Genomic DNA, 9966 nt, shown 5'->3' on the forward strand with positions numbered 1-9966 from the left:
TTATGTTCAGTCTCCGGAATTCTCCGCGACACCTCCCCTCACATGAGTTATTATTCTATGCCGATTATGTTTTTTTTTTCTTCTTCTCTCACCGTTAGTTAGCACGCCGGCCCAGAGCGGTGCCTTTGCTGACATGTTCTCCCAGAGCTGATGTTATTGCTAATATGGTCGAAGCTAGAAAACCAAACACAGCGTGACACAGCACTCCATCACCTGCCCCGGTGATGGCATGACGTCTTCATTACCCAGCATACACCGCTGCTCTGCCCTGCCTCACAAGTTAACACATGTCAAAAACTGAAGTCCCACGCGTGTGCGCTTGTGTATACAGTAAGTCTGTAAGTACAAGTGTGTGCACATGTACTGTTTGTATAGCGATACATAGTGATATAAATGTGCATTTGCACATGTATGTATCCACCTCTTTCGGCGGGAGTTTACTGGTGATTATTTGGACCTATTTGGACCACACTTCCGGTTTAACAGCAGACATACAAGCTCACGTCGCGTCGCGTTGCAGATGCAACCCGTTGTGAGCTTGTAAATCACACTCGGCTGCGGCGCCGAAAGCTCGGTACAACGGTGGATAGCTGTATATTTTTGTGCAAAATAGAGGTGTGAGAGAAACTGTCCACACATTTATTATTTAATCTTTGAGGCGGAGTAGTGACGAAGCATGTTTTTTTGAGGCCCCTCGTTGTAAAATTCTACCAGGCCATACAGCACCCAGGGCTGAGTGTAAAAGCGAGCTGTGTGTCTGAACAGTCCAGTCTTTGAGGTTCCGGAAAGTCGGTCCCACCCTCGCAACTCTGGTTACCACCCTAGCACCCTATAGCCATGGGGATGGTGGATGCCTTTTGCCTCAGGTATCAACAACACCCTAATCAAGTCCAGCCATTATACTGCTTTTGCTTTCGCAGCATGTGTCTTTTCAGTCCAGTACGGACAAATCGCGTACTTTTGCAGCGGTCGTGAAACAGACTTTAACATGGCGGAAACTTGGTGCATTTCCAAAGTGATGTATTTGCGATGAAAGCAATCGTATAGTTTAATTCCCTTTTCTATTGGCAAAATAAAACTTGAAACAATTTGTTCCAGAGCCATCGCAAGATCATAGCTAATACTATCCACCATGGACTGAGACATAACAATCTGGTCAATATATCCATAGAAGAGTGGTTGTCCTCATCCTTTCCCCTTATGCATCGCATGTCAGGCCTCATCCTTCCCACACCGACATCTCCTTGTAGTCGTTTGCACGTGCCAAAGAAATAAAGACATGTGAAGCTCGATGTGGGATGTTCCGCTGCGGTTCCTGTCAGGATCCTGGTCGAGACACATCTCTTCCAAAACACTGCTCCGAGACCGTTCCAGATCGGATTTGGGATTTTATGTGCGCCGCGAATCACTGCATATCTCCATGCTGCGCGCTACACAGCATGTACAAAAGGAACCAATGCTCTAGTGGGAAAAGAAAAGGATTTGTTTTAGCTGATTATGTTTCATTTTCCCCCCGTTTACAAAGCTTTCTAAACAACACATCATTTTGAGTGAGCACAGATGGAATGTTGAATCAATGAAGCAGATTAATATTGAAAAAAAGGAAGGAGGGGAAGTAGACATTATTGGGCTTCGAATGCATCAACAAGTAAATTGCCTCGTCGTTATGAAACATAAGCCTTCGTGTGCTCACAATGCGTCACATCGCAAGTTTCGCGACACATTGTGAGCTTGTAGATCGTCTATTGTCAAATGGCCAAAATGTATATAGGGCTGAAGTGCATGTATGTTTTGTAATTATAATCCAATGTAATTAGCAATAAAGTTGTCAAATAAATGTAGTGGAGTAAAAGTACAATATTTGGATCCGAGATGTAGTGGAGTAGAAGGTAAAGTATTGGAAATTGGAAACACTCAACTAAAGTACAAATACCTCACAATTATACTTAGGTACGGTACTTAAGTAAATCTACTTAGTTACTTTACACCACTGGGAAAGACGAACAAATCCAGTGAGACTGCTCGGTGACAATCAGCGACAACGCTGTTTATCAAAACCAAAGACGCGGTTCTGTTGACAAAAGACACACTTCTGGCAGGACGGACCTGGAAAGGAATCGAAAAGACAAGAGATTTGATATATGTGTGTGGCTGTAAATGCATCCATGTGTGTATGCGTGTATGTGTGCACGCGCGCGCATGTCTGCCCTGTCATGTGGTTGTAACACAGCCGCAGGGAGCAGAATCTGTCTGCCTTATTAATCCTTACTGGAACCATATGATTGTCCTCTTCGCCGGCTAATAACGCCCGAGACGCATTTGTGTGAGTGACGACAGTCGGAGGGCCAGGCGAGGCGACCTGCAGCACGAGAGGACCAGATGCCATCCAAAAATATCCCACACAGGTTTGGACTGATCGCTCTCTCCCTCGCTCATAGCATCAATTACTTTCTCTCTCTCTCTCTCTAGAACAGGACAGGGTGGGTGTTATGTCTGGGTCAGATTTGGATCTGAGGACCAGTGGGCTCAACCAGGCGGGCTAATTGGAAAAAGGTCCATGCCTTATGAGGCCCATGGAGAGTGCTTTCATCACCTCTACTTTGGATTGGGGCGGTGGAGGCACATATGAGCCGCAGTCACATACGCACACAATAAACGTCTGAGTGTCATTTTTTACTCTGAGAGCGTGCAAATGCAACCGAATGGACCCATGTTACATTTGTACACCGTCGTGTCAAGAGTCACAAAAGGATGCATTTTACTGTGCATAGTACATACACAATGCTTTGGCACAATGCTAGCTTCATAGCGCACCACTGAATGACAGAGCAAGGGAATGGAGGCAGGGTTGTCAACATTGGACTGTCAGAATCCAGGAGATTTATTTTTTGGGGCGTGCGTGGAACTCCCCAACCGGGGTCTGGGGGTGGGGGGGTCCTCTCCCCAAACGTATTAATAGATATATTTTCCTGTGTTCTGTTGAATTTTGTGCATGTTTGATACATTTATCAGGATTACTTTACTAGCAATGGCATGTGTACAATTTCAGCCTAATATGCCAAATGTAGGTGCACAGATCTGATGACAGAAGCAAAGTAAGACATATTTAATAATGACGTCTCGTCTGTAAGTCATTACTTAAGTGAATATATGATCTTGCATGCATTGCCCCCACCCCTAAAGCAGGTCCTCCCCCAGAACATTTTTTAACATAGTAGATTTAATCTCCTGTGTTCTGGGGAATTTTGTGCATGTTTGATACTTTTATCAGGCTTGCTTTACTAGCATGGGTACTTGCTAGTAAGGTAATTTCAGCCTTAAAATGCCAAATGTTGGCGTACAGATTTTATGACTGAAGCAAAAGGACATCTTTAATAGTGATTTCTCATATTTAAGTCATTAATTAAGTGAATATCTGTATTATCTTTATTGCTTGCATTGCCCCCACCCCTAAAGCGGGGGGTCTGGGGGTCCTCCCCCAGAATGTTTTTTAACATAGTAGATGTCATTTCCTGTGTTCTGGTGAATTTTGGGAGTTTGATACAAAATCCAGGAGAAATCCAGGAGATTTGCCAATCCAGGAGACTCCCAGGAGAGGGGTTCAAAATCCAGGAGACTCCTGGGAAATCCAGGAGAGTTGACAAGCCTGAATGGAGGCGATATGTATTGTAGACTCGGCTGCACAAGCACGGGACCTGCACGCTACAAACTGATAACACATGCACACACACTGCATCCCAAAGGCACATAGTGCATTTACCATGAGATTGTATGATGGGCAGTGCATGCATGCTCACGTTCACCTAAACGTGCACGCACCTACGCATAAACATGCATATATGCACATGTCATGCACACATCTTGAATCCATCCATGCATGTATATTATGCACACACAAGCAGTTTTTTCACTCTCAGGGTGGAGTGTGGTCGTGGGCGATCTGAAATTAAAAAAAATCCCCTCTTGTGCTAATGGGGTGCTAAAAAGCTAGTGCCGCTCTTATGCTAATATTTAATACACACACTAGTATTATTTCTTGGCTACTATAACGCTGTGTTGCCTAAGATCAGCCATTTTACAACTTCAAACACCTGTAAGCAGAGCATTTAAAGGTCTGGCAATAAAACGATAATAGTATGAAATTTCCCTCCTCCTGTGCTAAACGTGTGAGGTTTTCCAACTTTCGTCGCCAAATGCAGAATGAACTGTTTCACTAATCTCAATTAGAGCCGGGCCTCGCACCGTGGATCGGTGGAGGAGACACGCCGGGTGCACATGGGACCGCCTGATAAATATGGAGCGTAACATAAAGCTCTCAACACTCGCAGGCCTTTGAATCTCTGCCCAGCAGGTGAACAAGAGGTCCACTGGCAACGACACAAAGACTCTGAAAGGCAGTTGGATTTGGACCCGCCATATTACATACATTAACGGCATATTACCGTACCTGATGGAAAAAAAAGAACACCTGTGGTCACATACTCGCAACAAGTGACCTCCCTTATACGGCATCTCAAAGATGAAGCGGCTGAACAGACACAGACCAGAGCGGACCATGCCTTCAGTGAAGCTCAATTTACTGTACTGTATATATCCCAATTGCGTGACAGTGACACTCGCCAAGAAGATTTGATGTGACCCATTTTTAGCTTGGAGTAGGGATGGGACGATACGCGATGTTATCGTCTATCGTGATAAAAAACACTCACGATAATCGTGTCGTGGAGATTTAATTTATCGTGAAATCGTCCTCCGTCATGCACTGGGATCAATTCAGCTTTTATTTGCCGAGCTGCATATCTGGTACCACTTAAACCCTCTATATTTGGTAAAAGGTAATATACGTTCTTTTTTTCACTCTCTATCAAATGTCTTTGCCAAAAAATAGCCCGATCTACAAGCTCACAACGCTTGCGACACGTTGTGAGCTTGTAGATCTGCTATTTTTTGGCAAATGTTCCACCCCAGGATAATGGATTTTGATTATCGCGATAATATTGTCAATCACAATTTATTTTGTCACAATAATCGTGATATGACATATTCATATCGTCCCATCCCTAGCTTGGAGGTCAGTTCTTTTTCACAAGTGACACCACCACGCAACTGGGTTTAAATCTGTCTTAATGCACGGCCATGTGTCCCCACCACTTTGGGGGGGAGGTTGGTGGAACTCCCGGCCTACATTTTAGATTCCAGTCAGTCTCCGTCTCATTTTCCATTGTGACAGCTTGAGGTGTTTAATATGGAAAGTCATACTCATAGACCTGTAATGTCTAGGCTACATAATAGGACATCCAGACCCCCTTCCCATCATGCTGACGGCTGCTAGACTTGCAAATGCTGGAAGCAAGTGGAGGGGGGGTGGGGGGGACTTGTTAAAGTCTCAGAGCTTAAGTCAAGAGCTGCTGCCTGGATTTACAAGACTATTAGCCTAAATATCTTGCTCCAAAGTTAGATGGATTGATTGATAACCTGCATGCAAGACATGATTCATCCCGCGTGTTTTGTGTTGATGTGGTGGCGTGTGCTTACTCGCTCCATTGCTGAAGTGTTTCTTACATGCAGATGCACACACGCATAATCATATACAGTACATTCTCACTCACACACACACACACACACACACACACGTGCACATGACGACGTCCCATCCAGGGCAGCTGGTGTGCAGCCTGCAAGCAGCTTTGCACTCTGCTCCGAGTGGGGAAAGCCTGGTTTGATTTTAATCCAGGGCAAACCAGGACTCACATTCCTGCTTTTCAATAGAAATTAGCATATTCGTTACTGCTTGGGAGATTGATATAAATATATGCTTACATATGTGTGTTTGGACTGAGAGGCCATGGAATAATGAAGCTTTAGGTGAGGTGCCATTCGCCCTCAGGGCCTACGGGTGTAAAATTAAACATGACACTTTTTTTTTCTCTCGCTCTCTCTCTCCCTTTCTCTACTACTCGTTCCCTTCACTCCATCTTCGAGTGATCTGTTCCAAGCTGGAAAGTTCTGCCTCAGTTACATAAACTCCACCTAAAGCCACCGAGGGGTCAGGAAAGTGAGAGAGGGGAAAAAAATAAGGTGTAGAGAGAGACAGACAGATAAGAAGAATGCCCCAAAATAGTTGAGAATATTGGGGTGGGTGAGTGAAAGATAAAGAGGGAGAATGAATATCATAAAGAACCTGGTATCACAGAGAATGCCTGCATGGAAGAAACAACTCTTCATCAAATCCTGTCGAGAGAGGAAGAACAAAAGAGCAGCGGGAAATTGGAAGCAGAAGGCGGGCAGCTTAAGCAGCTCACGTCCAAAAAGGCCTGGGAGAAAGAGGAAAACAAGGCATCAGACCGCTTGGCCCAGGTCTAGAAGAACGGATGGATGGAAGTCTTCAGAAAAGAGACCCCTCTCTGGAATGACTTCAACCTGACATGTCTTCCCATTGTAAATATCTGCTCTTCCGAGTTCAAACGGGAATCCCTTGTGACACTGGCGATCCAGAATATCTCACACAGTACTTCACTGTATAGTTTCACTGAACCAGAACCCATCTCTGTTTTGTTTTCTTTTTGTGTCAAGCTGTCCTACCTTCCTGCACACACTTGGACCATTTCTGGGGATTTTTGAGGTCTGAGACATAACCCCCCCCCCCCCCCCCCACCACCACCCACCACACACGGTTTTCTGTTAGCTCATTTTACCATTTCTAGACATCGCTTCTGATGACTCGAACATAACTAATGCCATTCTGAAAAGACTCACTTTCAGACTGATGAATTGTGTGTTCAAAACGGTAAGGGTAAGCCATGAGTTATTAGGCTTAAAGGAAGTGCTCAACAGTTTGCCTGGAAGTGGGTGATGATTCATATTGTAAATGGTTTGCAGATGGAGCGCGGATTTCTGTGGGTACACACTGTGCCTGGATGCTTACAATTACATCGCAAAACCACATCCAAATGAATTTGCTGTGAGGTGCCTGTTCTCATGAATTTGAAAGCAAATGCTCACTTTCTCTCAAATCGAGTGCAAAAAAAAGAGAACTCACACATTCTTCAGTTAAATAGAGTACATTTTGTATTTTATCCACTGTCTTAGCTTTCCCACATACACCTACAAGAGGTCTCGCATGCACTTTAGAAACTTTTTTCTCTCAATTGCAAACAACAAACTCATCAGCAGAACAGACTACTGTTGTTACCCCTTTAATAATCACGGCCATATCAAGCTGGGAATCCTTGAGGAAACAAGCTCTTTGCTGACTTGCTGCACTCGCTCACTGCCTGAAAGTGAAAGAGTGCTGACTCGCTGCACTCTCTTCCTCCTTGAAAGTGAATGAGTGCTATCCGTACACCTGTCATCTCCCTCTTCCCCCGGCCCAAATGTAAAACACACGCCTTAGAATGACCTCTGGAAAACAAACCGTGTCTTCCCTTACAACCTGGATGCCCTTCTTCCTCCCCAACATCTCCCCAGAACGTGGCCATAAGACTTGGGGGGGGGGGGGTATTCCCTCTGACTCAAGAGACTCCCCTGGCTTGCGTCCCATTCATCGGCAAAACATGAAAGAGATTCAAGGGTGAGAAAGGGAGAGGAATGAAAGCAATCAGGATGGAGGAGAGCATGAAAGGGGGACAAAAAGGGGGGAAACTAAGGGGTGGATGGATGGGTAGATGGATGAATGGACGGGTAGATAAATGGATGGAATGGCAGTAGATGAAGGGGATGCAGTATTCAATAAATGCAGGTCAGTACGGGGATCTACGCTAGGCTTTACTGTCACAGCGTGCCATTCTCCATTTGTTTCCCATAAAGGCGCACATGGAAGCATTTAGGCCGCTTAAAGCAGCTCGCTGCACATCGTCTCTGGCCTGCAACATTTGCTACTTGTTTGCCCAGTGCCGTCTTAATAAAGTTTCCTGAAAAATGTGGGGAGCCACAAAAAAAAAGACGGTCAATTTAGCAAATTGTGTTTACAAAAAAAGCGAGTGATGGGGAACCTCCTTTTCACCCACGTGTCTAAAGCAGTGGTTCTCAAACTTTAAAAATGTAAAGGACCTCCCTAAATACAATATACTAACGGGTCCATTTGGTTCCATTTGTATATTGTCAGAGTTACACACTTGTAAAGGTCAATTTAGAACCCCCTCAAGGAACCCCGAGAGTACCTGGACCCCATATTGAAAACCACTGGTCTAAAGTACTGTGTGTAGGTGTACTGTATGTATGGGACAATAGACAAAAATAGCTTCCAAAAGCCTTTTGCTCGAGGCTTAACCACTTGAACCCTAGCATCCCTATTCAGGGTGGGGAGATTCGGTGAAAATCGCAGATCTAAAAGTTCACAATGCGTCGCAAACATGACGCAATTGCGAGCTTGCAGATTGGCCAGAGTTGGTGGAGGGAAAAGATGATCAGACCACGTACAGAGCTGACCCCAGAGTCAACCAAGTATTCCTTTACGAAGTAGGGAGGGTGGTTAAGTGCCTGAAAAACAATCTCTTCTTTCTGCAACGCTCCCCGTAACCTCCTCCTGCAACAACAGCCTAGCAGCACAGGGAACAGGATTCATAGGTACACACACACAGGCCCCAGTGCAGGGCCATTATACAAGGAGTTAAGTCATAACTGAACAGTCATTCAATTTATTCTCCATACAATCGTATTCATCAGGTAAAACTGTGGAAACAATCACAATTTAAAAGTGAACAGATGTATTGGAATGAGGGATAGGAAACAGAAAATGACCTATGCGAGTATTTGGACAAGGTCCTCACTGTGAGTGCAAATACCCAGAAGAGGGTATAGTGGTGGTAATACATTCACCATTAGTCTGGTTCTGAAGGGGGTCAGAAATGTGTGCGTCTCGGGCTAAATTCCTGAAAGCATATGGCAGAATGATACAGATTTTCGCACTAGTACACAATCCCAGCTGTCCATCCCCCAGATACAGCGCTCTAATTCAGCCAAGTGATTTACATTGGGCATCTGTACAAAACCATTTCCCTTTTCACTCACCGTCCAATATCCACATCACAGACCAACAGAATGTATCTAGATATGTGGACGTAATGTGGCAAGAGGTCTCTGTATGGGCCCGAGGGCTTATTTCATGCTGACAGAGCTTGCTCCGCGTGAACTTATCATGGTGTTTATCCCGTCCGATGTGTGATTCCAGCCAACCAGAAAATACAAATCATGGTTATAGTCACATATTGGCACCAACTATGGTGCTGATATACTGTAAGGTTCATTGCATGTTTCGACTGACATACAGGGTCATACTATACTGACAATCTAAAACTGGACATTTTTATTAAGGTTTTCTGGCAACTATCCTAAATATCCATTTTAGAAATAATGTATTTAATTCTTTACCACCATAATATACTTTTGCCTAACATGGCACATGCTGTACACAGAACATTCAAGCCTCATATTAAGCCCTCATCAAAAAGACTTGCAGCTGGAGAATGTATGTTCACAGTGACCTCTGGTGGGCATTTAAAACAAAAGAGAGAAATCAGTCAAGGTACATTTATTTGAATTATGAAAGTGCAGAGCCATAAAGGTGCTCACGTAACAGCTGTTATAAAATAGGATGTGTTTAAACTCAAGGTCTCGGGCAGCTAATAGCTTGCAGATCTCTCCAAAAGGAAATCTTAATCTGACAATGTCATCTTGTAAGTGCTTTCAGGAGAGCTATGAATTTGATGCGGGTATTATTGCAAGGTTGCTCAGTGGAAACGCACAACTAAAACGCAGAAAGAGAATAGGAGAAACATTTTAAAATGTTCTCAAGGTATCTAAAGAAAACTGTCAATCACTGTTTAAGTAGGACCGAGGGATGCTGTGTGTGTGTGTAGAAGTTTAAGTTGTGTGTGTGTGTGTGTGTGCGTGCGTGCACGTGTGACTGAATGGCTGGCTCTGTGTGCTGTGATTGACGAGGTGAGTAGTGGGCCTAAATGAGAAGTT

The sequence above is a fragment of the Nannobrachium achirus genome (assembly GCF_963921795.1).
Source record: "Nannobrachium achirus genome assembly, chromosome: 10".
Lineage (NCBI taxonomy): Eukaryota > Metazoa > Chordata > Actinopteri > Myctophiformes > Myctophidae > Nannobrachium > Nannobrachium achirus.